The sequence below is a fragment of the Dermacentor albipictus genome, chromosome 2, assembly GCF_038994185.2.
Source record: "Dermacentor albipictus isolate Rhodes 1998 colony chromosome 2, USDA_Dalb.pri_finalv2, whole genome shotgun sequence".
NCBI lineage: Eukaryota > Metazoa > Arthropoda > Arachnida > Ixodida > Ixodidae > Dermacentor > Dermacentor albipictus.
In genome coordinates, this window is record NC_091822.1 from 23,358,698 (window position 1) to 23,375,236 (window position 16,539).

The 16,539-nt window shown below is 50.6% G+C and overlaps 1 protein-coding gene across 13 annotated transcripts in view; it reads right to left on the minus strand.

The window, feature by feature from the left end:
- Positions 1-16,539, minus strand: part of LOC135897935 (testis-specific serine/threonine-protein kinase 3-like) — a 245,996-nt gene that overhangs the window by 134,075 nt on the left and 95,382 nt on the right. The gene's annotated exons all lie outside the window — the stretch shown is intronic.

Here is a 16,539-nt window from a genome sequence, read left to right on the forward strand (position 1 = left end):
TGGTTTCGACGCGGTTTGCGGAGCTGCTTGTCCTAGTGCGATTACGTGACCTGTATATTGTTTTAAGCTTGTATAGTGTCATTCATACCTGCGATTACTTTCTACGATTTAATATCTGCGATTTCATTTGTCTTCGATGGTACATCTGATGAGGTAGACTAATGCCCCAGTTACCAACTATTACGCCGCCATTTCGGACATTACGAGATGATTCGGCGAATTGGGGCACTCGATCGTGAGGTCGTGCCAGACGGCGTTTCGCTGTCACCGCGGTGCCGCTCACCATCTGAAATGGTCCTCCCTCCCGCCCCACAAAAAATTGTAGCGCTAAAGGAAGAGAAATACGGGATGAGAAGGTTTGCAGTATCACGCAAACATTAAGAAAAATAACGTAACGACAACAGTTGCAAAGTTCAAATACAGATTTTTTCATGTAAAAAAAGAGAAAGTGAAATGATTGTAGTTTGCGTCCATTTATTTCTTCTACATTTGCACTTATATTCGTTTTCGCGGGTTTCCGTCTCTATTGTTGAGTAAGTGCATGCATTTGCAAAGGTTAAAGGTAGTCGCTACGCCTGTATGGTTTGCTTACCGAGTTCGCGGCCGCCTGCACACGTGATATTTCGAAACACCGCAATGCCAGAACATTTTAGGAATCGCTCTATATTGATTTACCCATCGCGGTCGGGTAAGCACAGCTGTCGCGGATAAATCAGCTTTTAGGCATGTAAGGTTTACGAAATGGGTTGCAGAAATTTCGGCAGTGGGCTGCCTACTGAGATGCCCCCCTTTGTATGATGGAAACGAGCGCATCATGCACGTTATTATTGTTTTAGACGCGAGTAGCGGTATGAGCTCTGTGTCCCAGTGAACCCGGTGGCGGAGTCTTCCGATTCGTTCGGGAGCGAAAGATTCCGCGTATATATACGTACCGCGTATGTATGTATGCATATTCGTTTTCGCAGATTTCCGTTTGTGCTCCTGTAGACCACGGGCACGTACTTGCAACTGAAAATTGCATGTATTGAAAGTGCGGCGGCAAAATAGGACGTTAATAGTTTTCCCGCACGAAGTTTACAGACAATGCCTAAGTGATCGCAGACGCTTAGGCTGTAGCTTAAAGGAGGCGTCGTATAAGCGCTTTCCAACCATAGAGCAAGGCGGATTCCAAGGTCGCGTATCTTACGCGGCGCTCAGAACTATTGTTTGGCGGCCCATCTCGCCACTGAGGATTTGCCTTTGAGCGAAAGTCTCTGTCAACACATCTATCGCGGATAAATCAAAGACGTTTTTAGGCACATAGGGGCCTCTGGGCTGTACTTGTCGGCGATAAGGTAGCTTCACCACCTACGGGATAATCTGATTGAGCTATGTCGAATGCTCGGTTGCCATAGTCGTAAGTTCGAATCCTTCTATAAGGATTTCTTTTTAGTTTGGCGATGGTGAGCTTTGATATAGGCCGTTGTCCGACGAGGATTTCAGAACATGGGTCTCAACTACATGTGCCGGTTGACCCAGAAACCCAGTGTGCAGCACTTCTCTGGCAGCCCTCGTCGTAATCGACAACTGTTTCCCGTTACATCCCGCAACCCGTATGGATGGCGCACCTGTGACCGCAAGCCCATCTGTTTTCATTGCTGCCGCATCGGCCACACCTCTCGTCATTGCCGAAACCAATGGCCAACTCCGTGTCCAACGCACAACAGCGTATATTTCAGCAACTGTGGGTCTACTACTCCTTATGTTTCTTGCCTCGATCGTACAGCCGCTAACGCCCCTGCTCTGAAACTTTGCTACGGCCGTTAGCCGTCACCCCCACGTCCTGAGCATCCTTTGCACCAGCCCCCTCGCTTCTCATCGCCGTCCATGCCCCTCCACATCCGGCCGGAAAACTAGGAACTGCAGCCCCTGGAGCTGAAGCTCCGAGGTCGACCATGTCCTCAAAGCCTCTCCTTACTTTGCCCACGAGTCAAAGCACTTCTTGAAGCTGAGGTTGTAGGGACTACTGTCACTCCGCTAATCGACACTGGTTCACACCTCTCCATTACGAGCACTGCCTTCTGACACCGAGTTAAAAAGCTCCCTACTCCTGAAACCACACACGTCGTCCGCTTTGAGGATGGCGGTACTGTTCCTGTGATCGGTATGTGTACAGCACAGGTAAGCATCGCCGGCCTTCACACTGCTGTCTTCACGTGGTCTTCCATTGCCCGCAAGACCTCATTTTCGGCCTCGATTTTCTCACAGTGCTTCGGGCTATTATTGACTGCTCCAACAGCACTCTCCGCTTCTAACTGGCTATTTTTTCGGATATTTGCGATACAAACCCCAGCCGCTAAAGTCCAACCAGCTTCGTCTGACTGCTGCCCGAATCATTGCCATATATAAAACTGTCGTGTTCCCCACCCGTTCCTGATGGAACGTATCTCATCATTCCGCTGCCCGAGATTCCACTGCGGTATAATGTCACCGTACCTCACACAGTTCTGGCTATAACAACCAAGCGGACTTGCATTGCTGTCGTCAACTTCGGTCGAACCAGACCTCAAGGAATGTGCCTCGCCCAAATTGAGCCATTAGATGGCCATCACGTGGCGGCTTTCTCACCCGACGCTTCGCCTGAGTCTACCACGTTTCCAAAGTCTGCTTCTTGTGCTGATCCCAAGAATAAGAAAATTATCTCGACGTACCTTTTACCTGCACGAGCCGACGAATTCAACCGTCCTCCTGCAGGGATGTTCTCGACTTGGACAATCGCCCTTTAGGCCAGAAGCTTGCTGTCAAGCATCGTAATAATGCTGGCGATGCTGCCCCTATTCATCGTAGGCTATACCGAGTGTCTCTATTGGAACACCAGGTAATCCAAACTGTGGTTAAGAAGATGCTCATTAAAACATTATTGAGCCTTCTTGGTGCCCGTGCGAGTCATCCGTAGTGTTTATTCATAAGGACGGGACATGGCACTTCTGTTCGGATTACCGCCATATGAACAAATAGACTAAGCAAGACGTGTTCCCGCTACCGCGAAGTCTCAATGCCCTTGACTGCCTCTACGGTGTCAGTTACTTCTCCTTTATTGACCTTCGATCTCGATATTGGTAGATCAGCGTCTACGATTTAGACAGCGAAAAGACCGAATTTATAACACCCGATGGTTTCCAGCTGAAAGTTATGCCCTTTGAAGTATCTAACGCGCCGGCCACTTCTGAGCCTGTGATGGAGTTCTGGCTTCAGGGTTCCAAATGGTCTACATGCCTGTGGTACCTTGACAGTGTTATTGTCTATTCACCAACATTTATCACTCACGTTGAACGTCTCTCCACCATTATTTACGTTTTTCGTAAAGGCATGCTGCAACTAATCGAAATGCCGTTTCGGCCACTGCCAAATTGTGGTTTTAGGACATCTTGTGACAACTTCGGAGTACAACCCGACCCAGACAAAATTCTTCCCATCCGAGACTTCAGCAACAGGCTTCAGCCACAGCCACAGATTCAGCCCCAGACGTAAGCAGTTTTGTGGAGCTGTGTTCTTATTTCAGCCACTTTGTCCAAGATTTCACGGCTATTGCTTGACCTCTCACTGACCTTTTGAAGAAAGAAGCGCCCCTCTCATCGGGACCTCCACAATCTGCCGCCTTATCTCATTTCTTCACATATTTGACTGCACCGCCGATCATCGCCCTCTTCGCCCCTAATGCCACAACAGAATGGCGTACGGATGCCAGACGTCATGGTGTCGGCGCTGTCCATCCCAGCGTCAGCAAGGCCACGATCACGTTATTGCTTTGCCCGTCGCCTCCTGTCATTGTCCGAGCGCAACTATTCTGTTACGGAACGGGAATGCCTTGCTATTGTATGGGCGGTTGCCAACTTGCTTCTTTACCTTTACGGCCGTCCCTTTTCCGTAGTAACCGACGACCATACTCACTGCTGGCTTTCATCCCTTAAGGATCCCACAGCCTGGCTTAGTCGTTGGGTTTCGAGGCTCCAAGTGTTTTCACACTTTGTGATTGACAAGCCAGGAAGCCTGCACCAAGACGCAGATGGTTTGTCGCGCTACCCCGTCGACAGCTCTGACGTACCTGACACCGAGAATAACGCTTGCGTTTTCGGCATGTCAGAGCTCTTCCGCAGCCCCGACCAGCAATGTCGTGATGCCTCACTCGAAGAGCTCATCGTTAGTTTTGATTCCACGCCCGACAACGATTTCTTACGCGTCTTCGGTATCCAGGACTGCGACGCTACGTCACAGCTTGTGAGCTATGGCAACGGCGCAAGAAATCATCTCTGCTTCCCGCTGGATACCTGCGGTTACTTCACATCCCGGTAGTCATTCGGTCGTGTAGCCTAGGTTCTGAGCCCTTTACCAACATCTTCGTCGGGAAACAAGTGTGTTGCTGTTTCTCTTGATCATCTGACCGGATAAGTTATTACGCGCACTCTCCCAACCACCAGCGCTACGGATCTCGCAAGATTTCCTGCTACACGACGCCATTTCCATGCATGCAGCTCCACGTGAAATGCTCACAGGCCAAGGCCGTACTTTATTGCCCCAGGTCATCGATGACACCATGCACGCCTGTTCTATCCGTAGACGAAGCTGATGCTCTATCCAGCATTAGCTTACCCCTCCTGCAATCCACAAACCCAAACCAAAGGCGGGACAGCTGAGTGAGCCGGGCTCTTACAGATATTCGATCGATCAGACCTATCTGATCGATCAACTCGAAGCATTACAAAATAAAGCAGCAAGATATATCACAAAAAAATACTCGCGAAACTACAGTGTTACGGACATCAAGGAATCACTTTCATTGCCCTCTCTTCAAAACCGCCGACTAATAACTTTGTTATCACATTTTCACGCGCTTTATCACAGTAGATCCGCGTTCCGCGAATCTTACATCAATGCAGCTCATATTATTTTTCAGCGTTTTGATCACCCATTTAAAGTGCAACCCCTTTTTGCTCGCACTAATCTGTACCGTCATTCACCATTACTTTTGGCAATATATCATTGGAATAGACTACCGAGGAACATTGTATCTGCCATTAACCATGATGTTTTTGTTAACAAGTTGAAGGTTTTCCTAAATGTGTGATTATTTCTGTATTGAGTGCCTACTTGCGTATGTTATTCTTTCTGTATATAATTATGTTACTGTCACTGTGTCTTACCAATGTTCTTTTTCTACTCGTTTTGTAATTGTAACTGGCTCCCCCCCCCCTATGTAATGCCCGAATGGGCCTTTAGGGTATATGAATAAATGAATAAATGAATAAATATGCTGGTGAAATACGTTTCAGCCAATCACCGCAATTGGAACCTCGCTCTACCATACATTACCTTCGCGTATAATTCTTGTAGCCTTGACACTGCCGGCTCTTCCCCGTTCTACTTCTATGGTCGTGAACGCATGGTTCCGGCCGACACCTTGCAACCATCGATAACAACTTCGACAAGGGAATATGCGCGTGATGCCATCGCTCGCGCTAACAACGCTCCACAACTTGCCCGCGCTCACTAATCAGCGTCGCAAGAGAACCAGAAGCGTCTCTACGACATCTGTCACGATCAAGTGCACTTTCACCGGGTGCCCTAGGGCTTCTTCGGACACCTTCTCGTCGACCAGGCTTTTGCGAGAAACTCCTGTCTTGTTACAAAGGTCCATGAGGCGTGGTTCGCCAAGTCCCTGATGCCACTTATGAAATCGTTCCATTCAGCCTCGCAACGTCCTCCCCTCCGACCACCAGTCGTATGGTCGAAGCTGTCAGGCTCAAGCATTACAACTCTCTGCTTGCCAAAGATATCCAGCGGCACCGGGGTGGTGCTATTGCGGCCGGGAGTTTCGTTGCGATACAACAGGCGCTTATGAGACGTGACGCAAAGGAGGAGGAAGAGGGGCATCTGGGCTTTGCAAGAGCTGGTTACCATCCTATAGTCTAGTTATTGCGTCGTCTCCTTTTATTCTATTTCTTTTATTTTGCATTTATCGTCTTCAAATAAGAATTTTCTTCAGCTCCCTCCTGGGGAGGAAGAAGAAGAAGAAACGAGAGCGTGCGTCAATATGTGCTTCTCCTGCTTCTCTACATGATTAAGGTCGAGAACTTGCTTCAATCGTGAAGATGTCGGCACCAATCGACGGCTAAAGTTGCAAGGATTCCGCCAATACCAAGTTTTCAACGGTGGGTGGACATTTTCCCAATCGCTCGAGGACCTTTCTGTGCGACCTCTGCCCGGCAGAGGCTTGGTGGGCCAGCTCAGCGCGGTTCCGCACGCTCAAGCCACGATGTCTACAGCTATGCAAATCACCGTTGACGGTGAGGATATCTCTCCCGACGAAGTCAATGAATGCGCTGGGTGGACCACGGCATTACACAAGCGAAAACCCGTCATCCAGGACCCGCTCGGGCAGGGCGGCCGAGTCACCGACATGCGGCGTGGCGGGAATAAAAGCCAGACTACGGCGAGTGTCAAGACACGGCTAACGACTGCTTCGAGATTGCCTCGCCTACCGAAAGAGCACGTTCGAATCATAATCCGTCCCCGTGGAGGACTGGACATCAAGAAGATGGGCCACTTCAGAGTTGCCCAAGCCCTCACTACCGCTGCTAGACTTACGGAGGCGGATACGGCGGAGGATATTATCTGTCCGAACGTGGTGCAAAACATATTGGTGGCAAGCACGCCATCAAAACGCAACGCCATGGCCTACGCCGATGTGAAATCTTTACTCATTGGACAAGCAAGCTACGAAGTTAGTACATATATCGCAGCCCCCGAAAACTCATGCAAGGGAGTTATTCGTGACATTGATCCCACCATCGATCGAGAGGAGCTCAAACGCCTTATCATTCAACCCAAGAACCCAAGCGCCCTCGAGGTGAGACGAATCAAGAACACAAGCACTGTAGTCATCCTGTTTGATGGACTCAAAGTCCCGGACTACGTAAAATGCGGTCCCAGTTTAATCAAATGCTCACTCTATCGCAGACAAACTGACGTTTGCTATGCATGTGGAAAGCTTGGCCATAGAGCTGACGTTTGCCCAGCCCCTGAAAATGCCATCTGCCGCGGCTGTGGTGCGAGCAACCCGGACGATAAGCACGAATGTACACCGAAGTGCACCCTTTGCGGAGGCCCTCATCTCACGGCTGACAGATCCTGCAAGCAAAGGTTCCAAATTTCGTTTGTAGTTAGGCAACGGAGAAGAGAACGGCGCAACCGCGACCAATCCAAACAACCAACTGGGTCGCCAATGCCTCTCAAGCCGGCCCTCAGCAGCTCGCACAGATCCAGGAGCCGATCCCGAGACCCTGGCGGCGAGGATAGCGGCTACCAGGACCGTGTCCCTTCTAGGGGTCGCTCGACGGAACGCTCGTCTTCCAGAGGCCGCAAGGCCCCCGGGACCCGCTCCCGCTCCAGAGGCCACTCTCGTTCCAGGGGGCCTGCAGTTCAGATTCAGGAGCCTGCTCATCGTGGTACCACATGGGCTGACCGGGTCAAGGAATCACCGAAAAAGGTAACGGGGGGTCAATCGCCAGAGCACGACAGGATTGCACAATTAGAAAGAGAAAATGCTTCGTTAAAATACGCAATGGAGCAGCTCAAAGCAGAAATTGCAGAGCTAAAGAAAGCCAGCAAGCGAGAGTTAGTTCAACCCAGTCAGGCCCCTGCAGTAGAAACGCCCATGGAAATCCCCGTAGCGGAACCGACTGCCAGCAAGCAAGCAAGCAAGCGAGAGTCAGTTCAACCCAGTCAGGCCTCTGCTGTAGAAACGCCCATGGAGATCCCCGTAGCGGAACCGACTGCCAATGGTTTACCCAAAAAGAGGGCGCTGTCAGTTCATGCCTCAGACAAGAGCGCCAGCGTTCGAAAATTGGAAAAAACGATAGATAAAATTGATGAATCCCTCGAAAAAGTCCAAATTGTTATTGACAAACTTGCGGAGGCGGTCAAAGCACTAGGAATCAGATGCGATAATCTGGAACGCCACGTTTCTACAATGGCTTCAGTTACACCGTTGGAAAAAGTGAATGACACCGACACTGAAAGGACGGCAGCGGCTGCGCTCCGCAGCATTTTATAATACAAGCTATCTACTACGTCCCACCATGGCGGCACATCACAAAGTAATTAACATCTGGCAGTGGAACTGTAGGGGATTCCATCGTAAAAGGAACGTCCTCCAACAGTTCATTCGGACCCACTCGGAAAAGCCACATGTAATATTATTACAAGAAACGCTCACGGATAAGGTCACCCTTCCAGGCTATAAATCGCATACCCAATATGCTGATGGGAAGAGGGGAATAAGCACATTAGTCTCGAACAAATGTGCGTTCATAGCCCACGATCTGAATCTGCAATCCAATAAGGTTGAACACTCGCTTGTTGAAATAATCCCCAGCGGACCATTCAAGACAAGTATCTTTATACTTAACATATACAGTACACCCAAAGACCTCAGGCAAAGATTCGCGGCAATTATTAACAGGGCTACAAGCAAGGCCAAGACATTTCCACTCCTGGTGGCCGGAGACTTCAACGCTCCGCATCCAGCATGGGGGTACCAACAAGCTAACCGCAAGGGCGTTGACCTATGGCAAACTACAGTCAATAATCACCTCACGCTTATAACAGATCCGGCTTTTCCGACCAGGATTGGCAACTCCTGCTCTAGGGATACCACACCCGATCTCTTTTTCATACGGAATGTGGAATCGGCATCTTGGTCCAACCTCCAAGTTGACCTTGGCAGTGATCACAACATCCTGGCCACCTGCGTCAACGTGAAAAGCGGGGACCACAAAGAGTTCATTATTACAGATTGGGATTACTTTCGCAAGATTCGGGAAGAGCGAGCACAAACGCATGACTCAGCACTTAGCCTCGAGCAGTGGGCTGAACAGTTAAAGGAGGACATCAGCGCGGCGACAAAGAAAATCCAGACTGAACTGGAGGTGGACAGGATGGACAGCCGCCTCGCTCATCTTCTAGAAGCTAAGACGTCACTTTTGAAACGATGGAAAGGGCAGAAACTCAACCGGAGGCTCCGAAAAAAGATCGCGGAGCTCAACAGAACTATAGAAGATCACTGCCAAACCTTGAGCAGACAACAGTGGGATGAGATCTGCAATTCTGTGGATGGCCAGATGAGAGTTGGAGCTAAATGGAACCTACTCAAGCATCTGCTGGATGATACAATACGAAGTCAAACCAAAGACAAGTGATAGCGAAGGTTCTACACCAGGCATCACAATCAGAGACATTGCAGACCGTACTCGACAGATTAGCTCGCAAGTATCTGCCACTGGGCAACTCGAGTGACGAAGACTATCCCCCCTACAAAGGCTCATCTTGCCCCGAGCTAGATAACCCCTTCAAGGCATGCGAGGTAAGGGAAGCTCTCCAGCATCTAAATGGCAGGTCTGCCCCTGGTCCTGATGGCATCCCCAACTGCGCCCTCCGAAACCTGGACGACTGCTCTATAGAATGGTTGACAGAGGAGATTAATGGAATATGGGAACGAGGGGTTGTCCCGGAGTCCTGGAAAATGGCCTCGGTCATCCTCATTCCAAAGCCTGGGAGGCCCCCGAGTCTCTCAAACCTCAGACCCATTTCCCTCACGTCCTGCGTGGGGAAAGTAGCGGAACATGTCATACATAATCGAATTTCTAAGCACATCGAGAAAAAAGGATTGTTTCCGTACAACATGATCGGCTTTCGTCCGGCCCTGTCAACGCAAGACGTCATGAAACTCATCAAATGTCAAATCATTGACAACACCACAAGAGATATAAGAGGCATCCTAGGCTTAGACCTAGAGAAAGCCTTTGATAATGTATCCCATGCTCACATTCTGAACTCCATCTCAGAGCTCAATTTGGGAGACGCCTTCCACAGATACATCAGCTCGTTCCTACGGGATCGCAAGGCCACGCTCAAAATCGGTGACCTCAAGTCCGACAATTTCAGTTTGGGCCCCAGAGGCACGCCACAAGGAGCGGTAGTCTCACCACTGCTTTTTAACATCGCCATGACGAAATTATCGCAAAGACTCTCCAACATAGAAGGGATCAATCATACGCTCTACGCTGATGACATCACAATCTGGTGCACCGGAGGAAGCGAGGGAGCTGTTGAATTAGGCTTACAGGAGGCTGTAGATCAAACAGAGATGTACCTGGAAAATACGGGGCTTAGATGCTCCCCGAGCAAGTCTGAGCTCCTCCTCTACAGGCCAGTCAGGAGAGGCCCCAAACCTAGAGGATGGAAACCGTTGTCTGACATAAACATCAAACTCCACACTAAAAGCGGCTGTACCATCCCCAGAGTAGACACCATTCGGGTCCTTGGCATGTTCATCGAATCGAATGGCAGTAATAATACTACGCTCAACAAGCTGACAGCCAAGACTGAGAACATGATGAGACTCATCAACAGAGTCTCGAATAGGCGTGGAGGCTTAAAGGAAGACAACCTCCTCCGGTTGTTCCACGCCTTCCTCATGAGTCATATAGTTTATGTGGCCGCCATGCACAACTGGTATAACTCCGAGAAAAAACGATTAAACACTCTCATCAGAAAAAGTATAAAAAAAGTACTAGGCATTCCGTTACGGGCGAGCACGGACCTCCTTATGCAACTAGGAGTGCACAACACATTGGACGAGATAATCGAGGCCCAGGAGTCAGCCCAACTGGCCCGTCTATCCTGTACCCCGGCTGGAAAGAAGATCTTGGCAGTTCTTGGGATCAACCCTATCCTCATGGAAGAGCGGAAATATGAAATATCAGAAAATCAAAGGAACAACATACGAGTTGCACCGTTTCCCCGTAATGTTCATCCTCGACACAACGTAGGCAGACGCAGGGCAAGAGCCCTCGCCCTCCTCAAGCGTACCAAAGACGATCCTTACTCGGCATGTTTTGTCGACGCAGCCCAATATGCACAGTCATCTAACTTCGCCATTTCCCTCGTTGATCACAACGGACAGATAGTGAATGCGGCTTCCCTGAAGTGCTCAACACCAACCAGAGCGGAGCAGGTCGCAGTTGCTATAGCACTCCTAGACAACAGCAGATCACAAATCTTCACTGATTCGAGATCGGCGGTCAGGGCTTTCGCTTCAGGATCCATCGCTGAGGAGGCTCACAAGATTCTCAAGAACAAGATAATCTCTCCACACACCATCACGTGGTTTCCGGCTCACCTCGACCCCCAGCTTGACTCGTTTCCCAATCTTAATGACATTGCCCACTCCCAAGCGCGCGCACTAACCCACCGCGCGGGAGCAAGATTGAGCTCAGACTCTGGGGTTCTCGAGTTTCGGGACACTCTCACTACTTTCAGCGAAATTACTATGCACTATCACCTGGGTAGGAGGACTTATCCTCCCCCTCACTGCAAACTGGCTAGACCTCTGGCGTCCACTTTACGCATGCTTCAGACGCAGTGCTATCCGAACCTGGCCCTTTTCCACATGATCACTCCAGAGGCTTTCAGCTCTACTTGCCCCGACTGTGGGGCTGTTAGCAATCTCGAACACATGCTCTGGCGATGCCCCTCGTTACAGGGACCCAATCGCATCACAGAACAAGAATGGAGCTCTGCCATCCGGAGCTCAGAATATGCACATCAAACTTGGGCTGTCCAGAGAGCCCACGATGCGGCGGTTAGGCTCGGCCTACCAGTCCCCACGTGGGAGCGGCCCGCAGCTCTGCCCTAGGGCAAAGCGTCTCAGGACCTTGCTATTAAAGTTCTTTGTCTGTCTGTCTGTCAGCTCCCTCCTGCCGCCCGATTCTTGTCCTATCTCCCTTATTGGGTGCGAGCCATGACCGGGGTTCATCGTCGTCATCATCATGGTCTCTGACTGCGCTGCACTAGTAAATACAGTGTAAATCGTCTCTTTTGTCCGTGTCTTTCCGCGCCTAACAATATCTCACAGGTGCCCCGCCGGACTTAGCATACAAGGGACAATCTACACCAACCTATTTTAGGACCAATCAAGAAGGTATGTATTAATATTTGGTTACATTATAGTAGATCGTTCATGTTGCATCGCACTACTGAGCAAATTTTCTTCTCTGGCTTGAACAATTTCAAATCTTAGGGAATAATGGCATCTGCTGCATACATCACAATCTGCCAATATGACCATGCTAATGGGTAGGGCGGGAACCTAAATTGGCTAAGAGTTGCAGAGCCGGCTGTTCAATACCGGCGCTGCCAGGGGGAAAGGTGTAACGCTGGAATGGCCATAGATGGTAGAGCCCGCATAGACTGTATTGGCGCTGCCACTCGATCGCGAGCCAACATAGACCCTTTGATGGCATACCCGCACTGGGTCATTGCTGGCGCCGGTAAACCTGCTGGTTTAAGGCTAATAATTGCGCCAGTGTTTGCCGTGATATGGCCATGCTGGGGCCAAACTAAAGTTATGGTCTGGGTATCGTGACCACCTTGCCATACCTTCGTCGTAGTGCCGTCATGGTAGTGCCATCATCTTCACTACAGCTTCGTGATCGATCTCTAATCATGCCTTAGTCGTCACGCCGCTGTCCTTTTAGAGGTTTCGTGATACAGTCATCGTCACGCCATTGCCGTCATACACTCGCCGTCAACTGGTTATCCGCATAACGTTGTCAAGCCATTAACCCCAAAGCATCGTCATCATACAGTCTTCGCTATGCATTCGTTGTCACGCCATCGTCGGTATGTCGTTGCGTTTGTTGCGCGGTCATCACTGTCGCTTCGACATCCGGCTCTAGTCATAACATTGCCGTCATGCCATTCTCTTCACGCCGCCGTTTCACCATCGTCATCACTTCAGTATAGCCATGCCATGGTCGTTTTGCCACCATCGTCGATCCGTCGACGTCATTCATTGCTCCTCAATCTATCGTAATCATGCTGTCATCTATCAACCTTGACAATATCATCATTGTCCCGTCACCGTCGCCAAGGCGTCGTCGTCGCACAGACGCTGTCATGGGTTTGTTGTCGTACCGTCGTCCCCATGCCGTCTTGGTCGTGCCATAGTCGTCATTCCTGCATCTTCACCGGTTGTTGTCATACCATCGTCATGATACACTCGTCTTCATCTCCTCATCTTGTAGTCGCCCTGTTATCGCCACGTTGTTGTCCTACAGTCGTCGTCATGCCTCCATACTCGTCGGTGACTTTTGCAAGCGAGCGTCACAGCAAAGTGGGCCGATATCGGAGTATCCGGCATATAGCCGAAGCACCCAAAGTCTCAAATACCGCTACACGTGCTAGATAAACATGACTTCAGAAATACGCTCTGCGCTACACTGCTTGATTGGTATTCGTGTAACCGTCCAGAGACATTGTGGGAAAAGTTCTGCCTCGTATATTTTGAATCTTTGTCCCTTGTTTTGATGTGTTTGTGCCACTAAAATCTAGTCGTATTTATTACCTATGAATTGCAATTCTTATGCTCTTTTTAATTAAATTCTGGGGTTTTACATGCCAGAGCCACAACATACTCATGAGGGCCGCCGTAGTCGGGTACTGCAGAATAGTTTTTACCACCTGGGCTTCTTTCATAGGCAAGCACTCTACGGTACACAAGCGTTTTCGCATTTCGCTACCATCAAATTTATAGCCTTTTTACAGAAACGTTACTATAGCCATATTGTTACGTAGGAAGACGCAGACGAGAAGTTATATACAAGTATATTTACAAGGAAATACGCCGCACTTAGCCAAGCGACAACAGCCCACGCTAGCCTCTAATCATCGTCATCGTATTCACACTGCTCGCCTCTTCGTCACCGCAAATACTGTTCCGTAGCACTACCCCCGGCGGCAAAAGCGCCGTCCCAGAGCGATTAAAGCTGGACTCAGAAGCAGTGTAGTAGGGCAGTGTAGTAGGCCTTGAGCCTACTGACGTGCACGACATCGCTAGATTCCAGAGTAGAGGACGAGGTTGAACTCACAAGAGCAATTTCGCATGTAACAGACGCCACCTGGCGCAGCACGCGGTAGGACCCTGTGTGTCGCGAAAGGAGCTTTTCTGAAAGTCCGACGTAACGAGAGGGCGGCCACAGGAGCACGAGCGCACCAGGCGAAAGCTTTACGTCATGGTGGCGGGCGTTGTACTGACGCTGCTGAGTGGTTTGCGAAGCCATCAGTCGAGCACGGGAAAGCTGGCGTGCATGGTCGGCGAGGGCGTTGGCGTCGCGCGCATACTCGCTTGTTGAGATCGCAGCAGGAGGAAGTGCCGTGTCAAGGGGTAAGGTCGGTTCACGACCGTACAGTAGATAAAATGGAGAAAATCCGGCGGTGTCGTGTCGGGAAGAATTAAATGCAAATGGGACGTAACGAAGGGCAATGTCCCAGTAGTGGTAGTCCATGGAAACTTACTTGGACAGCATATCGGTAAGAGTACGGTTTAACCATTCTGTCAGGCTATTGGTTTGAGGATGGTGTGAGGTAGTCAGCTTGTGTTGAGTGGAACAGGAAAGCACAATGGCGCCGATAACTTTTGAGAGGAAGTTACGACCACGGTCAGCAAGGAGCTGTCGCTGGGCGCCATAAAGCAAGATAATGTCAGGCAAGAGAAAGTCCGCGACGTCAGTGGCACAACTGGTAGGGAGAGCCCGCGTGATAGCATATCGGGTGGCGTAATCAAGTGCGACGGCTACCCAATTGTTCCCAGAGTATGACGTGGGAAAGGGACCGAGGAGGTCTAATCCAACACAAAAGAACGGTTCCACAGGGACGGTGATCGGCTGGAGATGATGGGCAGGTAGCACCTGAGGTGTTTTGCGACGCTGACAGGGATCACAGGCAGCAACATAGCGCCGGGCGGAACGAGCGAGACCAGGCCAAATAAAAGCGGCGGGGGACGCGGTCGTACGTTCGGGTTACCCCAAGATGTCCTGTTGTGGGTGTGTCATGCATCTCAAAGAGCATAGTCAGTCGTAGATGTTTTGTCACGACAAGAAGAAGATCAGAGCTGTCAGGGAGGTAGTTCCTTCGGTACAGAATGCCGCCCTGGAGGACATATCGGCGAACGAACGCGTCAGTAGGTGTAGAGCGCAGACGCTCGATGAGTGCTCGCAGCGATAGGCCTCGGTACTGCTCATCGCCAATGTTAGCGAAGGCAGACACAGAGAGAGTGCTGTTGGCGGTACTACTGTCGGCGTCGTCACGCTCGTCTACCGGGTAGCGAGACAGACAGTCAGCGTCCTTGTGTAGTCGGTCAGATATATTATAGGTGACAGAATACGAATATTCTTGGAATCGTAAGGCCCAGTGACCAAGTCTTCCTGTAGGATTTCAGTGACCATAACCAGCAAAGCGCGTGATGGTGTGTGACAACGGAAAAGGGTCGGCCATATAAGTATGGGCGGAACTTCGCAGCCGCCCAAACTAGGACCAGACACTCACGCTAAGTGATGGAATAGTTGCGCTCCGAGGGTGAGAGGAGCCTGCTGGCGTAAGCGATAACGCGGTCGTTGTCACGCTGGCGTTGTGCCAGTACTGCGCCAATTCCGTGACGGCTGGCATCAGCATGGACTTCGGCAGGAGCAGAAGGATATAAATGGGCCAGAACTGGAGCAGATGGTGCGAAGACCCATGTTTGCGTGGCGGACAACTGCCTGGATCAGGGAAACCGTGACTGCAGGTGCGTTGGAGAAGCTGGAGTCGAAGGCAGCCGGATAGGTAGCCTCGATCTCACGCCGGACGATCCTCGTAACATCGCCAGTGCTGTTGGGACACGGAGCGTCGGCACAGGAACATGTAGCTCGGGTGTTGAGCAGACGGGCAAACTGCTGGCCGATACGTCGGCTTTTAGCGAGTTCCAGGCGGCGGCATCCTTTCATAACTGCATCCACGATCACCACGTTGTTGAAAACGAGCAAGTTGAAGGCGTCATCGGCAATGCCTTGTAGGATGCGGGAAACCTTGTCGGACTTAGTCATGTCTGCGTCAACTTTGCGGCACAGAGCCAAAACGTCCTGAATATACGTGACGTAGGGCTATGTTGACGTCTGCACACGGCCGAATAACGCCTTCTGCGCGGCAAGTTGGTGACCGTAGGGGTTCCCGAACAAGTCTCGGAGCTTTTGCTTAAGCGAATCCCAACTGGTGAGCTCATCTTCGTGCGTCCGAAACCAAGCTCGAGGTGTGCCACCGAGGTAAAAGACTACATGGGCGAGCATGATAGTAGGGTCCCATCGGTTAATGCAGCTGACGTGCTCGTACAGGCTGATCCAGTCGTCGACGTCTTCCCCAACTTCAAGGGGAGCGGGGACAGCGATGTAGGTCGTCGAAGTGGCAGCAGGTGCGGGAGGCGGCTGAGTCGAGTTGTCGTCACCGGGAGCCATGAAGGAAGGCTCGACGTACCGTCCACTGCGAAGCTCCGTGACGAGGTACAGAGAACGTCCACCTCCACCAGATATATTACGTAGGAAGACGCAGACGAAAAGCTATATACAAGTATATTTACGACGAAATACGCCGCACTTGGCCAAGAGGCGACAGCCCGCGCTAGCCCCCAAT